Genomic DNA, 23850 nt, shown 5'->3' with positions numbered 1-23850 from the left:
AAAATGGATTGCAAGTGGTTTTGGGTTTTGTCATGTCAGCCCTTGTATCAGCTGATTACAAGGTCATTAGGTCATGTGACCGAAGCCTTAGAATAGAATACTCATCCCCCCTGTAGGCTGTTGTTAGCAGATCTGTGAGCTCCAGTGACAACTGTCTATAGCATTTTTAGGTTCACACATATAAAGATAATTAAAATATTTTTGACACTATAAATGACAGTTTTACTTTATTTTTTTGGGTCGGTACTATTACGGCAATACCATATGTATATAGGTTTCTTTACGTTTTGCAGCGTTTGCGCAATAAAATAACTTTTTTATAAAATCATTTCTTTTCTGTGTCACCATATTCTGAGAGCCGTAACTTTTTATTTTTTAGTCAAAAAAGCTGTGTAAGGGCTTGTTTTTTGTGGGACGGGTTGTATTTTTTATCAGTAGTATTTTCGGGTACATGCGACTTTTTGATCACTTTTTATTTTCTATTTTGTGAGGGGTGGTGACCAAAAAATAGCGATTCTGGTGTAATTTTTTATTGATTTTTTTTGGGATGTTCATCGTGCGGGAAAAATAACTATAGTTTTATAGTTTGGGTCGTTACGAATGCGGCGATATCAAATATGTTTTTTTTTTTAATGTGTTCATTTTTTTCATATAATGAAAGTCTTATTATAGGAAAAAAAGCATTTTTTGTTTATATAACTTCTAACTTTTATTTTTACACTTTTTTTTAAAACATTTTTATTACTTTTCTTTTACTTTTTTTACTTGTCCCACTAGGGGACATTTAGACTTGGGGCTTTGATCGCTGCTAGAGTACATTACACTACCTACGTAGTATAATGTGTTCTAACTGTCATTGTGACGTGACAGTCACACTGACAGGAAGCCTCGGAGGATCGGCCGGAGGCTGCTCCTCCGAGACTTCCGTACATGGCAACCTTTAGGTCATTGTCTGGCCTCTGATTGCCACGACAAGCATCGGCAGCCCCCACAATCCCTTTAAGTGAGGCAAACGTCAGGGACAGCTGATCTCCCTGGTTCCCAGACACCATCCGTTAAGACAGTGTGCGCTGGGAACTACTCCGCAACTGTACATCCTGATGCGGGAAGCAAGCCCTCTGCAGGACGTACAGTTGCGGCGCAGCGTGTGAAGAGGTTAAACAAGACTTAGATGCTTTATTTCTGTTTCAAGCAGGAAAGTCCAATAAACACAATGGTAGCTTGTTTCGTCAGCATACACAAAGTTTAGAACAGAAAGAAATGTTTCAAGTAACAAAAGTCCAAGTATAAAGCACACAGTCCAGCCCTTTGCATGGGTTAGCTCTCACCCCCCTGTAAATATCAGGTATGTTCAGCAGCAGACCAGTCTTCACATTCTTGCCTTCTCACACACTCTCCCAGCAGTGCTTTTTCAGTTATTTAATCACCCTGCACGTTCACCACTTAATAGGCGTTTAGGAATATATTTCCCTTAGCAGATTAACTCCCTTAAACTGTTTCACATTTCGTATTGAGCCACAGAATAAAGTTAAGTTGTTGTTTTTACCACATGGTGAAAGACGTAAAAATAGAACCTAAAAAACAATGGCGGAATCACACTTTTTTCCAATTTCAGCCCGCAAATAATTTTTACAGTGATATCAAATTTTAGTTAGATGTTTTTATATTTACTACTTTAAAAAAACAAAAACTTTTTGATAAAAAAAATTTGTTTTGTTTCACCACATTCTGAGAGCCATAACTTTTTTATTTTCCATGCATTGAGCGGTGTGAGGGCTTATTTTTTTTCAGGATGAGCTGTAGTTTTTATTGCCACCATTTGTTGGTACATTTGACTTTTTGATCACTTTTTATTCCATTTGTTTTGGGAGCTAAGGTGACCAAAAAATTGTGATTTTGGCGGTTTACAATTTAAATTTTTTACGGCGTTCACCATGCGCGTTAAATAATGTCATATTGTAATAGTACAGACTTTTACAGACGCAGCAATACCAATTTTGGTAACTTTTTTTATTTTTTACATTACTTTAGAGGAAAAATGAGAAAAGGAGGTTTTTTTTGAACTTTTTTTTTTCTTTGCACTACTCAAAACTTTATATCACTTCTTTTTACACACTTTATTAGTCCCCCTAGGAGACTTGAAACGCTGATCATTAGATCTCTGGTACAATATACTGCAATGCTAATGTATTGCAGTATATCGTCATTTGTACAGGCATCTGTTAAGCCCTGCCACAGGCAGGGCTTAACAGAGACAGAGTGTAGGCAGCCCTGGGGGCCTTCATTAGTCCCCTGGGCTGCCATAACAATCATCGTCACACCCCGATCTCGTTGCGGGGGGCGATGAGCTGTCGGAGGGGGCCGACCCCCTCTTTTCAACGCCTCAGATGCTGCGGGCGCAAATGACTGCAGCATTTGAGGGGTTAAACAGCCAGGAACAGTGCGATTGCTGCTCCTGTCTATTAGTCCTGGGTGTCAGCTGTAAAACACAGCCGTCACCTGCAGCATATGGAACGCGCTCAGCGCGTGAGCACTCTCCAAACATCACCCCCCCCCACACCAGGACGTACCGGTGCGTCCTGGTGCGCAAGGGGTTAAATTAATACTCCTGCAGAGCTAGAAACCACCTTGTTACTTGGAGATTGCGGTCCTTATTTTGTGCCATCCAAGTGAGGGGGCAATGGTCTGAGACCAGCCTAAATGGCCTACCTACCAAATAGGACCTAAGGGCATCTAATGCCTACTTTACGGCTGGGCACTCCTTCTCCACAATCGAGTTATTTCTCTCTGCTGGTGACATCTTTCTACTCAAATAAATCACCGGATTTTCTTCTCCATTCACCACCTGTGACAACACTGCACCCAGTCCTACATCTGAAGCATCTTTCTGAACAATAAACTTTCTTAAAATCTGGAGCGATCAGAACCGGTTGTTGACACAATGTCATTTTAATACTGTAAAGGTTTTAAAGTCAGGAGTCCAGTGTACTGCAGTAGTCCTAGACCCTTAAGTTAGGTCAGTAAGTGGTGCTGCAAGGGTGGCAAAATTTTGTACAAACCGCCGATAGTAGCCCACAATGCCCAAAAATGTTCTCACCTGTTTTTTTTTAAGTGGAATGTGGCCGCATTTGAATTGCCTCAACCTTGTTTAACTGGGTTTTAATTACTCCTCTGCCCACAATATATCCAAGATGCTTGGCTTCCTCTAAGCCTATGGAACATTTTTTCAGGATTAGGATGTGAATCCAACCTTTCTAAGCGATTTGATCACATTCTGAACCTTGCTGAAGTGGCTGTCCCAGTCTGTACTACAAACCACTATGTCATCTAAATTCGCAGCCGCGAGGCCTCAGGACCCTGTTCATAGCTCGTTGAAATGTGGCCGGGGCTCCGTGTAGACCAAATAGCATGTTGACATACTGAAATGGGCCATCTGGGGTAGGGACATTGTCTTCTCTTTGGACTCCTTAGACAAAAGGAATTTGCCAATAACTTTTGGTGAGATCTAGGGTCGTAATATACCTTGTTGGACCAATTCTTTCAATTATTTAATCAACCCTGGACATGGGGTATGCATCAAATTTAGACTTCATTAGGTTTCCTGAAGTCATTGCAGAACCTCCGTTGGGTTTTGGAACAAGGACTAAAGGACTGGACCACCCGCTGGAGGATTCCTCAATGACACCAAGCTCAAGCATTGTCCTTATTTCTGCTGCAACAGCCTGTCGTCGAGCTTCTGGGATTCGATAAGGACGTACATTAGCTCTGACATGTGGGATCTGTAAGAATCTCATGTTGTATTACATTAGTTTTACTTAGTACCTCAGTAAAGAAATCCCTATTTCCTTGGAGAAACTCCTTTACCTCTTGTTTTTGGGGTTGGGACAAGGTAGCTTCCAATTTCACTTTGTTTATCTCATTGTCACCACCTTTTTTGGGCACTATCCCTGTGCACGATAACTCCTTCTCCTTCCAGGGCTTAATCAGGTTGACATGATAAATTTGATATTGTTTATTTTAGTTGGCTGAAACACCTTATAATTCATTGGGCCGATTTTCTCTATAATTTCAAAGGGTCCCTGCCACTTAGCTAAAAACTTGCTCTCTACCGTTGGGATGAGCACTAAGACGCGGTCACCAGTGTTGAACTCACGGATTTTAGCAGGTTTATTGTATACCCTGAGCTGAGCTTCCTGTGCTTGGAGCAAGTGCTGTCTGATTATGGCCATTTTGGCCTGCATTCTGTCCTGCATCTGAGACACATGCTCCACCACAGTTTAATAAAGACTGACCTCTTGTTCCCAGGCTTCCTTAACCACATCAAGCAGTCCACGTGGATGCCAACCGTAGACCAATTCAAATGGTGAGATTCCAGTGGAGGCCTGTGGTACTTCACGGATAGCAAAAAGTAAATAAGGCAACAGCATGTCCCAATCTTGTCCTTCTTTCCCCACCACCTTTTTTAACATGCCTTTCAGGGTCTTGTTAAACCTCTTGACCAGGCCGTCTGTTTGAGGGTGGTAGACAAAAATGTGCAACTGTCTAATCTTAAACAATTTACACAATTCTTTCATTATTTTTGACATAAATGGGGTACCTTGGTCAGTCAGAAGTTCCTTTGGTAAGCCTGTTCTAGTAAATACCTGAAATAACTCTCTTGAAATTACTTTTGAAGAGGAGTTCCTCAATGGTATAGCCTCTGGGTACCGAGTTGCATAATCCAGGATCACCAGGATATACTGGTGCCCTCTGGCCGATTTGACCATGGGACCCATGAGATCCATCGCTATGCAATCAAAGGGGGTCTCAATGATTGGGAGTGAGACTAAAGAGCTGCGGAAATGAGGCATTGGGGTGCTCAGCTGGCAGGTAGGACAGGAACCACAGAAGTCTTTCACTTCTCGATATACTCTTGGCCAGAAGAACCGCTGCAAGATGCGCTCCTGTGTTTTTTCAACCCTAAATGTCCTAATAAAACATGTGTGTGGGCCATTTCCAGGGCCTGGCGCCTGTAAGGTTGCGGCACCACTAATTGTTCAGTAACCTCGTCGTTTGCCTTATCCACTGTATACAATAGATCATTGACCAGCACAAAATATGGATAATGCATATTTTCCTCAGGCTCCTGGGCCACACCATTCACAATTTTTACATTTTCAAATGCTTTTTTTTTACTTGGGTTTCTCATCTTAGCAGGGCCAAATTTTGTCCTAGGAATTCCCAAGTCAGGGATTTCCTGCTCAGAGAGAGAATCCTCAGGCTCATCACCAGCTAAGACACAAAAGGGAAACACCTAATTCCAAATGCTATCAGCAACAACATTATCATCATTACTGAAGGAAATAGTCAGATCTTTCTTACACGAAGGCTCATCCTTATCTGTCAGTGTCTTTTTCCACAGTAGCCAGAATGATGGAAAGTCACAGCCGAGAATAAGTTGATGTATCAATCCAGGTACAACCCCCACATCGCAGGTAACAGTCCCATTAGAGGTTTCCACAGAGACCTGCACAACGGGGTACTCTTTTGCGTCTCCATGTACACACTGTACCGCCATTTTTTTTCAGGGTGCACCACCTTATGTGGAATGGTAGCTCGGAGTAAGGGGACCATGCTGCCTGTCAGGATTCTGTTGTTGTACTGCAAAATTACCACTAGTGGCCGCTGTTTTACACTTTGAAGAATTGTGCTGCACTTTTACTCCTTACCACTGGAGGCTGCTGTTTTGCCCTTAAACTTGCCCTTAACCAAGATGGCAAATGTTGCATCGTGTGAACCATCTTGTTTCCTGTTTGGGCCTACTTCAGACCACATGGAATACCAAACAGTGCTTGAGTATTGTGACTTGTTCCAGTCTCCTGCTCCTGAGAACTGTCTTTACCAGACTGTTCCTACTTCCTTGCTATTTACTACTACTCGTGTTCCACCATCCAAGCACTGTTCCTGGGGACGTCTCACCGGGTTCTGCACTGTGCTCCGCTCGCTACTTCTGACCATAGGATTCCAGCAGTGTTCGCCAGTATCGTAACACTGCCTGTGTCAAGAAGGGCTACGACCTGCTGGCCATTCACCAAAACTTCACAAATCCGCCGTTGGTCCGGTGCCATTGCAGTGCACACAGAGTGGACAAACAGTGACTGGCACCTTGCCATAGTACAGTCCATGAGTTCCTCAGCTTCTGGGCATTGGGCTGCAATATGCCCAACTTCATTACATTTTCCAGCAGCGAAACTTAGGAAGGTGTTGGGATGGGACGACGGTGAGCTCTGGCAGTCTATAGTGGATGGAAAAACTTGAAGAGCAGCAAACCTTGGACTCCTAGGATTCTCCAGTACGCTCCCTAGTACTGGGGCCACCCGAGTACACTTCAGTGATAAGCAAAATTCTGCCTTTTTCCCAGTACGTCTCTCCGTCACTGTATGTCTTTCCAGCAGAGGCGTAGCTAGGTTCTCCAGCACCCGGGGCAAAGATTCAGTTTGGCGCCCCCCCCAACCTCTTTCCCGACATATCCTTCCTCCTCGCCGTGTTTGTTTTCTCTACCAACCTCTTTCCCGACATATCCTTCCCCCTCGCCGTGTTTGTTTTCTCTACAATCGACGTGTCATTGCTTTTTATGTAACACATTTGTACATCTTACAAGCAATATGGTTCTATACACAACACCAGAACCAAGCTCAGTACATAAATACAACACCAGCACACATACAGCTCAATTTAGTGCCACCCCTTCCGTATAGGTATGTACAGCGTAAAACTACAGCTTCCAGCATGGCCCGAACAATGGTAAGGATATGCTGGGAGATGCTGTTTCACAAAAATAAATCCTATCATAATCAAACCACCCATCATCTCGCTGCAGATCATACAGTGACTACATTACTGATTAGAGGCAGAATAAACATTTACATTAAGTGACTCACCGGTGATGTCTCAGATTCTAGTTCTTTTTCTCCATCCGGTCCAGACCTTTATGATGAATTCTCCCGGTCACAGCCCATTTCTGCAGTTTGCCGCTCACATGTCTTCAGCTTCTCACTTTACCAACATTTCTGCACCTATAAATAAAGATAAAGTTCTCATTATACCACACACTACGCCCCTAAATATAATAGCGCCATACACTGCACCTCTAATTATAATAGCACCATACACCGTGTCCCACACACACACACTGTGCCCCCTGTAGATAGTGCCTGCCATAGAGCCCCCTGTAGATAGTGCCCCCATATAGCCCACCCCTGTATAAAGTGTCCCACAATTAACTCCCCCTATAGTGCTCTACTGATAGCCCACCGCTGTATATAGCCCCCTGTAGATATAGCCCAGCCCTGTATATAGTGCTCCACGTATAGCCCAACCCTGTATATAGCCCCCTGTAGATATAGCCCACCCCTGTATATAGTGCTCTACAGATAGCCCCCCTGTATATAGTGCTCCATATATAGTCCATCCCTGTATATAGTGCTCTAGAGATAGCCCACCCCTGTATATAGCGCCCTGTAGATATAGCCCACCCCTGTATATAGTGCTCCACAGATAGCCCAACCATGTATGTAGCCCCCTGTAGATATAGCCCACCCCTGTATATAATGCTCCACATATAGTCCACCCCTGTATATAGTGCTCCACATATAGTCCACCCCTGTATATAGTGTTTCACAGATAGCCCACCCCTGTATATAGTGCTCCACATATAGCCCACCCCTGTATATAGTGCTCCACATATAGCCCACCCCTGTATATAGCCCCCTGTACATATAGTCCACCCCTGTATATAGTGCTCCACTAGATAGTCCACCCCTGTATATAGTGCTCCACAGATAGCCCACCCCTGTATATACTATACTATATACAGGGGTGGGGCTATATACAGGGGTGGGCTTTCTGTGGAGCACTATAGGGGGAGATATTTGTGGGATACTATATACAGGGGTGGGCTATATCTACAGGGGGATTATATCTACAGGGGGGCTATATCTACAGGGGGGCTATATCTACAGGGGTGCTATATCTACAGGGGTACTATATCTACAGGGGGACTATATCTACAGGGGGACTATATCTACAGGGGGACTATATCTACAGGGGGACTATATCTACAGGGGTGGGCTATATACAGGGGTGGGCTATATACAGAGGTGAGCTATATACAGGGGTGGGCTATATACAGGGGTGGGCTATATACAGGGGGGGACTATATCTATAGGGGGGGACTATATCTACAGGGGGGCTATATCTACAGGGGTGGGCTATATCTACAGGGGGGCTATATCTACAGGGGTGGGATATATCTACAGGGGGGCTATATCTACAGGGGGCTATATCTACAGGGGTGGGCTATATCTACAGGGGTGGGCTATGTCTACAGGGGTGGACTATATCTATAGGGGGGCTATATACTATATAGCCCCCCTTGTAGCTATAGCCCACCCCTGTATATGGTGCTCCATAGATAGCCCACCCCAGTATATAGCACCCCTGTAGATAGACACCCCCCCGTAGATAAAGTCCCCCATAGATAAAGTCCCCCTTGTAGATGAAGGCCCCCCCGTGAAGAAAAAGCCCCCCCGTAGATAAAGTCCCCCCGTAGACAAAGTCGTTCCCCCGTAGATACAGCCGCACACTTTTATTACAATTAAAAAAACAAAAAAAACAATTCAAATTCACCTTATTCCCGCTCCCACGCCGTCCGGCAGCCATGGAGACCTGCTCTCTTCTGCGCAGGTCTCCTGGGGGTTGAACACAGCGTCTATGAACGGCGCTGATTGGCTGGGCAGGATGACTTTCCCTGTCAGTCAGCACCTTTCATCGACGGAAGCGTCACTGGTACAAAAGGTACCAGTCGCTTCATTCGTGGAAAGGCGCTGAATGGCCGGGCACGGAACGTGCCCGGTCATTCATTGCTTCTAATTATACCTGTGTCCTTGCGACACAGGTACAATTATAGTGCAGGAGGAGGCGGCGATGGCGCCCCCCTCTAAGCTGCGCCCGGGGCACATGCCCCGCCTGCCCCCCCCTAGCTACACCTCTGCTTTCCAGCGCATTGATCATTTGCTCAGAGGTCTGGGAATAAGCTTGCATCACCCAGTATTGTAAACCCCTGGAGAGTGTGCAAAACAGGCATTCAATGATGAACCGATCCACCACCTCCCGGGGAGACAACCTCTCTGGTTCAAGCCATTTATCAATCAGATTCATCAGGTCATATTGCCACTGGTGTACCCTTTGGGCACAAACCATCAAAGAAACACCGAGCCGTGTGAGTATCTCGGCTTTAAGCAACACATAGTCTTTTGCATTTTCTGCAGACAAGTCACAATAAGCTTTTAGCGGCTCACTTGCTAGTAACGGAGCCAGGACTTCAGCCCACTGAGACTCTGGCAAATGTTCCCTTTATGCAGTACGTTCAAACAGGGAAAGGTAGGCCTCGACATCCTCTCCTTCCACCATCCGTTGCATTGCCCTCTGCACCACATTCTTGGGGTTGCTCTGGGCAACGGTCTGAGAGGAGGCCTGTTGGACAGTCCCAGTTAGTTGTAATGCAGACAGTTGCTGCAAGAGCAGGTTGTTGGTGTGATGTTGGGCCTGCCTGGCATCAGCATAAGCCTGTTGTTGCTGCACATTGGCCTGAACCAGCTGCTGGATTAACTCCTCCATGTTGGCGGATGGTCTGGATATCAGGGTAGCAGCTTTCAACCAGGACATATATTCACTGCTGGTTTTTGGAAGTGTTTCTTTCTGTCATTGCTCCTAGCAAGCAAGGACTAGCGCAGACAGGATGCCCACGTACTCCACCATATGTAGGAGTTTGGGGAACGTTGTTTGGCAAAGAGACACTCTCAGCGCAGTATTCTTGTTAAACAGAACTTTGAAGCTTTATTTCTCTTTCAAGCAGGAAAGCCCAATAAACACAAAGGTAGCTTGTTTCATCAGAATACACAAAGTTTAGAACAGAAAGAAACGTCCAAGTATAAACAAAAGTCCAAGTATAAAGCACACAGTCCAGCCCTTTGCATGGGTTAGCTCTCACCCCTCTATAAATATCAGATCTGTTCAGCAGCAGACCAGTCTTCTTGTTGGAACTGTCTGTCTGTGCTTTAATGGCTAATATTACTGCGCTTGACAATTATAATTATGTGCATTACATGAGTATTGCTATAAAATTATAATAATTTAGAAAGTTTAAAGCTGTTAGAATAAAAAACATCAGTACAAGCTGTTGCTTAATTGTGTCAACTGAAATCAGATGGACTATAGATAGCCTTAGTTGTATATACAGTAGTCCAAAACACTTATCTCTTCTACAGATATTTATCTGGACATTTCTATATAAGATGTCCATATGAATAGAACTCTATTTTGTATCTTTCCATCAAACTACTTATCTAAGGCTTCGTCCAATGGAACGTCGGAACTGAGTCCTAACGCAGATGTGAACAAAGCCTTAGACACATAAATACCACGAACATGCACACACATACACTTTACATGAGTTATCCATTATTCGTGTTATTGTCCTGATAAGAGTATGACTATAGTTTTTTTGTGGCGTTTTTTCCAGAATCACCATAATCAAAACTGCGCCGCTTTTTATAAACTGCCACAATTGTGCAGCTATTCCCACGATTACGGCAAAAACCGCCATTAAAAACAACTACCATTACGTAGCTCTCAGTCTGTTACCTCTCCTCCACTCCTGTCCTCAATAACACCTTCACATGATTGGCAAGTCACCACCCCGCACAAGATCCGCACGCTCATCTCCTGAAATACTCTGTGCTGCTGTGAACTCTGCTCTTACCATTACGTGGTGACTTGCCAATCATGTGAAGGTGTTATTGAGGACAGGAGTGGAGGAGAGGTAACAGACTGAGAGCTACGTAATGGTAAGAGCAGAGTTCACAGCAGCACAGAATCTGCACGCTCCTCTCCTGAAATACTCTGTGCTGCTGTGAACTCTGCTCTTACCATTACGTAGCTCAGTCTGTTCCCTCTCCTCCACTCCTGTCCTCAATAACACCTTCACATGATTGGCAAATCACCACCCCGCACAAGATCTGCATGCTCATCTCCTGAAATACTCTGTGCTGCTGTGAACTCTGCTCTGACCATTACGTGGTGACTTGCCAATCATGTGAAGGTGTTATTGAGGACAGGAGTGGAGGAGAGGTAACAGACTGAGAGCTACGTAATGGTTAGAGTAGAGTTCACAGCAGCACTGAATCTGCACGCTCATCTCCTCAAATACTCTGTGCTGCCTTAAACTCTGTGGACAGGTCAGGATCCTGTTTCTTTTAAATGCTGCACTGTAGCGCAGCCTTATATAGTGGATCGAGCGGGTTCCCTAGCAGCATTTAAAATAAACAGGATCCTGACCTGTCCACAGAGTTTAAGGCAGCACAGAGTATTTCAGGAGATGAGCACGGCCGGCCACGGGCAGCTGGTCGTTTTTCCGAGCCGTGCTCCCATTATAAAGTATAGGAGCACGGCCCGTAAAATAAAAAATAGAACATGTTCTATCTTTTTAACGGCACGGGCACCTTCCCGTGAGAAAACGGGAAGGTACCCGCGGCTAACAGAAGTCTATGGGCCCGCTATTTCGGGTCGTAATTATGACCCGTAATAACGGGTGTTTTTACGGTTGTGTGCATGAGGCCCCGTAATGACGGGTGGCTACATGGGTGCACCCGTCATTACGGCAGCGTTGCTAGGCGACATCAGTAAATAGTTACTGTCCAGGGTGCTGAAAGAGTTAACTGATCGGCAGTAACTGTTTCAGCACCCTGGACAGTGAATTCCGATCAGAATATAGAGTAACCTGTAAAAAAAAAAGACGTTCATACTTACCGAGAACTTTCTGCTTCCTCCAGTCCGGTCTCCTGGCCGTTGCGTTGGTGACGCATCCCTCTCGACATCCGGCCCATGTGACTGCTGCAGCCAATCACAGACTGCCGCGGCCTCTGCAGCCAATCACAGGCTGCAGAGGCCTCTGCAGCCAATCACAGGCTGCGGCATCAGAAAAGAAGGTCGGACTGTAGGAAGAAGAGGGAGTCGTCACCAAGACAACGACCGGGTACGTATGAAATGCTTTTTATTTTATTTTTAATCAGCAGCCTCTTTTCTCTATCAGTGATTGATAGAGACAAGTGGCTGCCGATTTGTATAATATTTGTGACCGGGTTCGGTCAAAACGGGTTTGGCCGAACCCGGTGAAGTTCGGATCCGCTGCGAACCGAACTTTTCCCGATGTTCGGACCGAAACCGGGTTCGGTTGTCCCGGTTCGCTCATCTCTAATTATAAAGTAAGTGGGCTATATAGGAAACAGAGGTAACAAACTAGGAACGGAGTAAAGGGAGATAATACAGACAGTCAAAAGTCTCCTATTTCAGTAATGTAATCTGTAAAGTATGTTTTAATTTTCTTTTCTTTTAATTAAACTTCCCCACACAGATAAATATTTGTAAAGTTGATAAAGTTTATTTTTTTTGCTATAGAGCAACGAAAGTTTGGTTTTTCAAGTCTCTGTTTTTCCTTTAATTTCCCCAGGAGCAAGCTAGAAGATGACATTGAATTGTGTGGAAAAAGAGATCAGCAGCACATGGAAATCGTTATGTCAGGAAAAGTTTCCATCCGGTGCAAGCTGTATCGAATCGTAGCTAATCCACCTCCAAAGTAGAAACAAGAAAACAGAGAGACCACAGCACACGTTATTTCAAGGTATCAAAAAGTGTCCACAACATTTATTTCACCATAACAGATAGCGACGTTTCAACCCAAGTGTGGGTCTTTCTCAAGCATTAAACAAAGTGCAACTTGTGGTTTATGTAGGGGAAATTACATCACTGCAGTGATTCCATATGCAAATTCATGTGCAAAACAATTTCCGAATGTGGGTGCACCCTCTTTTATTGGAGAGGCCACAGAAGAGATACTTCACTAACATATATTGTGATTTGCAGAGGTAAAATATATATATCAGGGGTTTAAAACTCGACCGGGTAAATGGGCCGCACATAGAAAAAATCTGCATTATTTGCAAATTTGATACAATAAAAAACTATTGTTAATCAATTAATTATTTGAACTACTATAACAATACTACATTACTATAATAATACTACATTACTATAACGATACTACATTACTATAATAATACCGTTAGGTTTAAATTTACTGGAAATTTGCGAGTTTACTCCACCTGCTTATTTTAACAATCCAGTTTTCCAATTTAAGTGCCGCTAAATGCAGTCTGGCAGCTCAGTTGGCAGTGTTTGGCAGACAAAAGAATGTCAAGATTGGGCAGCCCATCCTTAGATAGTGCCACAATGCCCTCTGTAGATAATGTCACAGTGCTCTCTGTAGATAATGCCACAGTGCCCTCTGTAGATATTGTCAGACACCCACCCATAGATAATGCGACAGTAACATCTGTAGATAATGTCACAGTGCCCTCTTTAGGTACTGCCACAGTGTCCTCTCTACATACTGCCACACTGCCCTGTAGATACTGCCACAGTGCCCTCTGTTGATACTGCCACGATGTCCTCTGTAAATAATGCCACAGTGCCCTCTATAGATAGTGCCACTCCCTGTAGATAGTGCTATTGGGACTCCCTCTCGCAGTGGAATCCCCAGCCAGAGCATAGGCGGGGTTTCCGCTCCTAGAGGGAACCCCTGACGTCACTGTCCATATATGGACAGTAACGTCAGGGGCTACCCTGGAGCGGAATCCCCTGCCAGAGCATCCATATATGGACATTGACGTTAAGTGCTTACCCGGGCACAGCGATTAAGGTAGCACTGTGTCCGCTGAGTCCTTCGCGAGCAGCGGAGCTCCCTCTGCTCCTCCACTCTGAACTAATGCGGGCTGTACACCTGTCAAACCATAACGCAGGTGTCCTAAGGTGAGCACAGGGAGGACAGAAACCTTCCATGTAGCAGGGATCTGACGGTTCCTTGCTTCAGCGGGACATACCCCCGGCCTCCCAGCACAGTGGGAAGCTGCCCAGAATCCGAGACTGTCCTGCTGATTCTGGGATGGTTGGGAGGTATGGCCCAGGGAGAATGTAGCGCTATTTACAGGGGGGTGCATGATAATAATAATAATCTTTATTTATATAGCGCCAACATATTACGCAGCACTTTACAATTTAGAGGGAACATGAAACAAACAATATCAGACATTACATAGTGACAAACTTAATTTACAATTCAAACCTGAGGAGTGAGGACCCTGCTCGCAAGGGCTTACAATCTATGAGGAAATAAGGGAATGATCTACAGGGGGCTGTGTGGCCATTGCTCACCTATCACTAACGAACTGCGCTTCTTCATAACACCATGAAGGAGCACGGGTGCATTCCTCCTCCGGCCTGCTCTCTCTCTAGGGAGCTACGGTGCCCCACAAGCCGCAGATGACAGCCTCAGGGGCCGCATGCGGGCTGCGTGTTTGAGACCCCTGATATATATATATATATATATATATATATATATATATACAGTGAAGGAAATAAGTATTTGATCCCTTGCTGATTTTGTAAGTTTGCCCACTGTCAAAGACATGAACAGTCTAGAATTTTTAGGCTAGGTTAATTTTACCAGTGAGAGATAGATTATATATAAAAAAATAAAAATAATCACATAGTCAAAATTATATATATTTATTTGCATTGTGCACAGAGAAATAAGTATTTGATCCCTTTGGCAAACAAGACTTAAAGGGGTTGTCCCAAGTTGATAAATGGTGCTAGTTAGCTCCCCCATGTAAAAATAAGAAGAATTCTAATTACCTGTCCGTCGTCCAGCGATGTCGTTTTCTTGATATCGTTGATTGAAGTTCACGTCGGTCCCTCTTTGTATCCTGCTCGTTGCCTAGGTTCCCGGCCACCGCTATTTACCTTTAGCGGTGGCCGCGCATGCGTAATGACATCCTCTGCGTCCGGAGCAGAGGATGTCATTTACTCATGAACGCGCATCTCGGCGCATCTCGGCGCATGCGCAGGAGATGCAAGGAGATGAAGTGGAAGGCACCCGTCGCGAGAAGTCTGCGCTCCGCTAAAGGTAAGTGTGTGTGTGTGTGTGTGTGTGTCTGTGTTTGTGTATATATGGGTGTGTTTGTGTATATGTGTGTGTGTTTATGTGTGAGTGTATATATGGGTGTATTTGTGTGTATATGTTTGTGTATATTTTTGTGTTTGTGTATATTTGTGTGTGTGTATATATGGGTGTGTTTGTGTATATGTTTGTGTGTGTGTGTGTTTTTGTATATGTGTGGGTTTGTGTATGTGTTTGTGTATATATGGGTGTGTTTGTGTACATATGTTTGTGTGTATATGTTTGTGTGTATATGTGTGTGTGCTTTTTTGGTGTGTTTATGTGTGTGTGTTTGTGTATATATGGGTGTGTTTGTGTATATGTGTGTGTGTGTATATATGGGTGTGTTTGTGTATATATGTATATGTTTGTGTATATGTGGGTTTGTTTGTGTACATGTGTTTGTGTATATGTTTGTGTGTATATGTGTTTGTGTATATGTTTGTGTGTGTGTTTATGTGTGTGTGTGTTTGTGTATGTGGGTGTGTTTGTGCATATGTTTGTGTGTATATGTTTGTGTGTTTTTGTATATGTATATGTGTGTGTATATGTGTGTGTTTGTGTATATATGGGTGTGTTTGTGCATATGTGTATATGTATGCATATGTGTGTGTGTATATGTGTGTGTGTGTGTTTGTGTATATATGGGTGTGTTTGTGCATATGTGTATAGGTTTGTGTGTATATGTTTGTGTGTGTTTTTGTATACGTGTGTGTTTGTGTATATGTGTGTGTGTTTTTGTATATATGTGTGTGTATATGTGTGTGTGTATATGTGTGTGTGTATATGTGTGTGTATATGTGTGTGTGTATATGTGTGTGTGTATATGTGTATGTGTGTGTTTGTGTAATATATGGGTGTGTGTTTATATGTGTTTGTGTATATGTTTGTGTGTGGTTGTTTGTGTGTGTGTAGGTGAGTATATGTATCGGTATTGTTCACATTGCTAACTTTTTTTTAATGTTGTTGCAGATTTTGATGTACCGATTGGACTACGTCTTTCGATTCGTTGGACTACTGCGTAGATCTACGTTTTTTCACATTTTAATAAAATGGTTAACGAGGGTTTTGTTGGGGATTTCTTATTTCAATAAAAAAAAATTGTCTTTGTGTTTTTTTTTCAAACTTTATTAGTGCCTAGATAATGACAGTTGGCTGATTGACAGCGTCCATTATTAAGGCGGTACTTAGTGTTAGCCAGTGCAGAGGCTAGCACTAACCACCCATTATTACCCCGGTACCCACCACCACCAGGGGTGCCGGGAAGAGCTTGGTACGATCCAGTACCCGACCATCTGTTGTGATGGTCGGGTACTGGGGCGGCCGTAGGCTGGTATTATGAGGCTGGGAAGGGCCAAAAACAGTGGACCTTCCCACCCTTGTAATGCTAGGCTGCTGCTGCTGTGTTGTATCGGGCTGGTTATAAAAATGGGGGGGACCCCCATGTCGTTTTTTTGTAAAATTTAACAATAGACGTTGGGTCCCCCACATTTTTAATAACCAGCCATATACAAGGCCGCAGCAGTCTGGCATTACACGGGTGGGAGGGGCCACTGGTTTAGTACATTCCCAGGCTAATAACACTGTGTTGTATGTGGCTGGTTATGATAAATTGGGTGGAACCCCATGTCTTTTTAATAAAAATAATAAATAAATAATAAAAAAAAATGACGTGGGGTCCCCCCCATTTTTATAACCAGCCAGATACAACACAGCAGCAGCAGCCTAGCATTACAAGGGTGGGAAGGTCCACTGTTTTTGGCCCTTCCCAGCCTCATAATACCAGCCTGCGGCCGCCCCAGTACCCGACCATCACAACAGATGGTCGGGTACTGGATCGTACCCAGCTCTTCCCGGCACCCCTGGTGGTGGTGGGTACCGGGGTAATAATGGTGTTTAGTGTTAGCCTCTGTACCGGCTAACACTAAGCCTCCCCTTAGTAATGGACCTTGTCACTCAGACAGCGGCCATTACTAAAGTGATAGTAATAAAACTTGAAAAGAAAAGACAAAGATATAGATAAAATATTTTATTGAAATAAAGCACCCCCAACACAACCCTCATTAACCATTTTATTGATGAAAAAAAAAGCGTCATCTAAGTAGTCCTCGAAACCGACGTAGTCCAAACACCAAACCTGTAAAAAATCAAAAATATAAAAAAAAAAATGAAATAAAACATGTCGTAGGCTTACTTTCACTTTCATGTGTGATACTGACTGTTATACCATGTATAGAAGCCTGCGGCAAAGTTGGCTTAGATACAGGGTGCCAGCAGACAGTATCATACATGGCCATACAGACATATATACAAACAAACATACATACATACATGCAAACATACATGCACGTATACACATACAAACATGACAACATACATACATGAAAACATACATACAAACATACATACATGCAAACATACCTACATGAAAACACATACATGAAAACATACACACATACAAACATGACAACATACATACATACATGCAAACATACATACATGAAAACATACATACATGCAAACATACATGCACATATACACATACAAACATGACAACATACATACATGAAAACACATACATGAAAACACAAACATGACAACATACATACAAGAAAACATACATACAAGAAAACATACATACATGCAAACATACATACATGCAAACATACATACATGAAAACATACATACATGCAAACATACATGCACATATACACATACAAACATGACAACATACATACATGAAAACACATACATGAAAACACAAACATGACAACATACATACAAGAAAACATACATACAAGAAAACATACATACATGCAAACATACATACATGAAAACATACATACATGAAAACATACATACATGAAAACATACATACATGCAAACATACATGCACATATACACATACATGCACATACATACATACATACAAGCAAATATACATACAAGCAAACATACAAGCAAACATACATACATGCAAACATACATACATACAAGCAAGCAAGCATACATACATACATACATACATACATACAAGCAAACATACATACAAGCAAACATACATGCACATATACACATACATGCACATATACACATACAAACATGCAAACATACATACATACATACATACAAGCAAACATACATACAAGCAAACATACGTATATGCAAACATACATACATGCAAACATACATACAAGCAAACATACATACAAGCAAACATACATACATGCAAACATACATACATACATACATACATACATACAAGCAAACATACATACCTACAAGCAAACATACATACAAGCAAACATACATACAAGCAAACATACATACAAGCAAACATACAAACATACATACATACATACAAGCAAGCATACATACATACATACATACAAGCAAGCATACATACATACATACAAGCAAACATACATACAAGCAAAAATACATGCACATATACACATACATGCACATATACACATACAAATATGCAAACATACATACAAGCAAACATACATACAAGCAAACATACATACAAGCAAACATACATACATGCAAACATACATACATGAAAACATACATACAAGCAAACATACATACAAGCAAACATACATACAAGCAAACATACATACAAGCAAACATACATACATGCAAACATACATACATACATACAAGCAAACATACATACCTACAAGCAAACATACATACCTACAAGCAAACATACATACAAGCAAACATACATACAAGCAAACATACATACAAGCAAACATACATACATACAAGCAAACATACATACAAGCAAACATACAAACATACATACATACATACAAGCAAGCATACATACATACATACAAGCAAGCATACATACATACATACATACAAGCAAACATACATACAAGCAAAAATACATGCACATATACACATACATGCACATATACACATACAAATATGCAAACATACATACAAGCAAACATACATACAAGCAAACATACATTCATGCAAACATACATACATGCAAACATACATACATGCAAACATACATACATGCAAACATACATACATACATACAAGCAAACATACATACCTACAAGCAAACATACATACCTACAAGCAAACATACATACAAGCAAACATACATACAAGCAAACATACATACAAGCAAACATACATACATACAAGCAAACATACATACAAGCAAACATACAAACATACATACATACATACAAGCAAGCATACATACATACATACAAGCAAGCATACATACATACATACAAGCAAACATACATACAAGCAAAAATACATGCACATATACACATACATGCACATATACACATACAAATATGCAAACATACATACAAGCAAACATACATACAAGCAAACATACATTCATGCAAACATACATACAAGCAAACATACATACAAGCAAACATACATACAAGCAAACATACATACAAGCAAACATACATACAAGCAAACATACATACATGCAAACATACATACATGAAAACATACATGCACATATACACATACATGCACATATACACATACAAACATGACAACATACATACAAGAAAACATATACATACATACACACATACATACATACATACATACATACCAACATACATAACAACATACATACAAAAATAAACTCACCTAAGACGTTCCCACGAAGAGCTGAACGGTCCCGTCACTTTTCTTCTCCCATTCACAATAACAGAGCGGTGGGCGCAGATGAAGTAATCACGTGGGCCTGATATGATTACGTCATCTGCGCCACAACGCATTGTTACTATGAATGCGAGCGGCGCCAAGAAGAAGGAAGATGGCAAGTGACGGGACCGTTCAGAGCGCCGTTAGAACGTCTTAGGTGATTATTATTTTATTTTATATATTTTTAGTTGTTCGCCGGGTGCTGATGCAGCACCGATGCAGCGGGTACAAAAATGTAGTGACAGGGTGGGGGAGGGAAAAGTGGCTTGCCGAAACGGGGTGAGTGTAGTGTAGTGTAGTGTAGTGTACAGTACATTCACGGTAAGTTCGTCTCAATCGGGCTTACCATGCCCGCTTGAGACGAACATTCTCCCGATGTTGCTAGAACTACAGTATCTAGCAACATCGGGAGCGCGCACACTGCAGAGCGGAGCGGCTTGATTGACATCGAGCCGCTCACGCCCCTTTTTAGAAAAGATAACCAGCACTTGCTGAGTTATCAAGTGTAAAAAAAAGGCACTTAGGAAATGAATTTTAAATTTTTTTTAACACCAAATGTTTTAAAATTCATTTCCTGCTTAGAATGTATAAAAAAAAAAATTTGAGTCAACTTGGGACAACCCCTTTAATACTTGGTGGCAAAACCCTTGTTGGCAAGCACAACAGTCAGACGTGTTTTGTAGTTGATGATGAGGTTTGCACACATGTTTGATGGAATTTTGGCCCACTCCTCTTTGCAGATCATCTGTAAATCATTAAGATTTCGAGGCTGTCACTTGGCAACTCGGATCTTCAGCTCCCTCCATAAGTTTTCGATGGGATTAAGGTCTGGAGACTGGCTAGGCCACTCCATGACCTTAATGTGCTTCTTTTTGAGCCACTCCTTTGTTGCCTTGGCTGTATTTTTCGGGTCATTGTCATGCTGGAAGACCCAGCCACGAGCCATTTTTAATGTCCTGGTGGAGGGAAAGAGGTTGTCACTCAGGATTTGACGGTACATGGCTCCATCCATTCTCCCATTGATGCGGTGAAGTAGTCCTGTGCCCTTAGCAGAGAAACACCCCCAAAACATAATGTTTCCACCTCCATGCTTGACAGTGGGGACGGTGTTCTTTGGGTCATAGGCAGCATTTCCCTTCCTCCAAACACGGCGAGTTGAGTTAATGCCAAAGAGCTCAATTTTAGTCTCATCTGACCACAGCACCTTCTTGCAATCACTCTCAGAATCATCCAGATGTTCATTTGCAAACTTCAGATGGGCCTGTACATGTGCCTTCTTGAGCAGGGGGAACTTGCGGGCACTTTAGGATTTTAATCCATTACAGCGTAATGTGTTACAAATGGTTTTCTTGGTGACTGTGGTCCCAGCTGCCTTGAGATCATTAACAAGTTCCCCCCATGTAGTTTTCGGCTGAGCTCTCACCTTCCTCAGGATCAAGGATACCCCACGAGGTGAGATTTTGCATGGAGCCCCAGATCGATGTCGATTGACAGTCATTTTGTATGTCTTCCATTTTCTTACTATTGCACCAACAGTTGTCTCCTTCTCACCCAGCGTCTTACTTATGGTTTTGTAGCCCATTCCAGCCTTGTGCAGGTCTATGATCTTGTCCCTGACATCCTTAGAAAGCTCTTTGGTCTTGTCCATGTTGTAGAGGTTAGAGTCAGACTGATTAATTGAGTCTGTGGACAGGAGTCTTTTATACAGGTGACCATTTAAGACAGCTGTCTTTAATGTCACCTAGGACGGGCCGTGCCGAGAGTCAGCTGGTGACCTTACGTCAGGGTAAGAGACCCGTTGAGGAGTACTGTTCTGACTTTAGGAAGTGGTGTGTAGCTTCTCGGTGGAATGACCCTGCCTTGAGGTGCCAGTTTAGATTGGGTCTGTCGAACACCCTGAAAGACCTGTTAGTTAGCTATCCCTCTTCAGACTCTCTAGATCAGGTTATGGCTTTAGCGGTACGTCTTGACCGACGTCTCAGGGAATAACAACTTGAATATTTTCGTGCTTTCTCCTTTGGCTCCCCCATGATGGCTCCCGAGGTTCCGTTGCTTCGTTCTTCCACGGAAAACTCAGATGAACCAATGAAACTCGGGGCCTCCGTGTCTCCCCAACAACATAGAGAGCTCTGCAGGAAGAATGGTCTCTGCTTCTACTGTGGGGATGACAAGCATCAAGTGAACAACTGTCCTAGGTGTAAAAATAAGCAGCCAGAAGAACTTCCGTGCCTAAGTGACCATCGGGGAGGTCACTTGGGCGCACAGGTATTTCTCGTAAATATGAAACCTAATAAGATCTTGCTTCCCTTTCAGGTCTCTTTTGAGGGTAGGTCTGCTACCGGCAGTGCCTTCGTGGATTCAGGGTCTTCTGCTAATATTATGTCTGTGGAATTTGCTATGTCTCTAGCTATGCCATTGATTGATTTGCCTAAACCTGTCCCGGTAGTGGGTATCAACTCCACTCCACTTGCTAATGGTTATTTTACGCAGCATACCCCTGTTTTTGAACTCCTTGTTGGCTCCATGCATTTGGAGCAGTGCTCTGTACTGGTGAGGCAGGGATTATCGTCCGATTTGGTTTTAGGCCTTCCCTGGTTGCAGATGCATAATCCCACGTTTAACTGGAATACTGGGGATCTTACCAAATGGGGTAATGAATGCATGACATCATGTTTTTCTGTTAATTTTATTTCTCTCCCTGAGGAGGTGAACACTCTACCTGAGATTATTCAGGACTTCGCTGATGGTTTTTTCTAAAAAGGCCTCCGAAGTGTTACCTCCTCATAGAGAATACAATTGCGCAATCGATTTGGTACCAGGAGCTAAGCTCCCTAAGGGTAGGATATTTAATCTCTCTTGTCCCGAACGTGAAGCCATGAGGAATGCCTGGCCAAGGGTTACATTCGCCCCTCTACTTCTCCGGTAGGTGCTTGCTTCTTCTTCGTAGGGAAGAAGGATGGTGGTCTTAGGCCGTGCATCGATTACCGAAACTTGAATAAGGTAAGGAACCAGTATCCCCTTCCTTTGATTCCTGATCTCTTCAATCAGGTTCAGGGGGCCCAATGGTTCTCTAAGTTTGATTTTCGGGGGTAGAGATGAGCGAACCGGGACAAACGAACCTGGTTTCGGTCCGAACATCGTGAAAAGTTCGGTTCGCAGCGAATCCGAACTTCACCGGGTTCGGCCGAACCCGTTTTGACCCAACCCGGCTATATTTTGGCACCTGCCACATGTTAGATGTAAAATGGAGGATTTCAAAATATCACCTGACATCAGGCTACCCCATATTGCCTTGCAAACAGCTCTCCCAGCCAATCGGGAGGCAGCATAGGGGCGGGCTCAAGCCTGCAATAAAAGTCTATGCACGGAGCTCAGCGGCCATTTTAGAGACAGGAGCTGTAGGGATAGCATCTCTGTGCAGTAAGGGAAAGCTTTAGGAATCTAAAAGCCAGGAATCCAGCAATCGAAGGGGCTCATCCACTACAGCTGGAGTCTACTCTACTCTCAACAATTAACATCCAAATTGCAATACAAATTCTCCATTTGACAAGCCAGTGTGTGAATAAGCTTTTATAAAGGGCTCATCCCCGTTGCATGGGTTAACATCCAACTTGCAATCCAGGCAGGCACTGTAGTACTACAATGCCCAGCATTCCCTGAGTGCACAGTGGCTGATAGAAAATCTCATTCATTGCCATTTGCCAAGCCAGTGTGTGAATAAGCTTTTAGAAGGGGCTCATCCCCGTTGCATGGGTTAACATCCAACTTGCAATCCAGGCAGGCACTGTAGTACTACTATGCCCAGCATTCCCTGAGTGCACAGTGGCTGATAGAAAATCTCATTCATTGCCATTTGCCAAGCCAGTGTGTGAATAAGCTTTTAGAAGGGGCTCATCCCCGTTGCATGGGTTAACATCCAACTTGCAATCCAGGCAGGCAGCTGTAGTACTACAACTATCAGCATTCCCTGAGTGCACAGTGGCTGATAGAAATTCTCATTGATTGCAATTTGCCAAGCCAGTGTGTGAATAAGCTTTTAGAAGGGGCT

This window comes from Rhinoderma darwinii, chromosome 2 (genome assembly GCF_050947455.1).
Source record: "Rhinoderma darwinii isolate aRhiDar2 chromosome 2, aRhiDar2.hap1, whole genome shotgun sequence".
In the NCBI taxonomy this organism is placed as follows: domain Eukaryota; kingdom Metazoa; phylum Chordata; class Amphibia; order Anura; family Rhinodermatidae; genus Rhinoderma; species Rhinoderma darwinii.
This window is presented reverse-complemented; position numbering follows the sequence as displayed.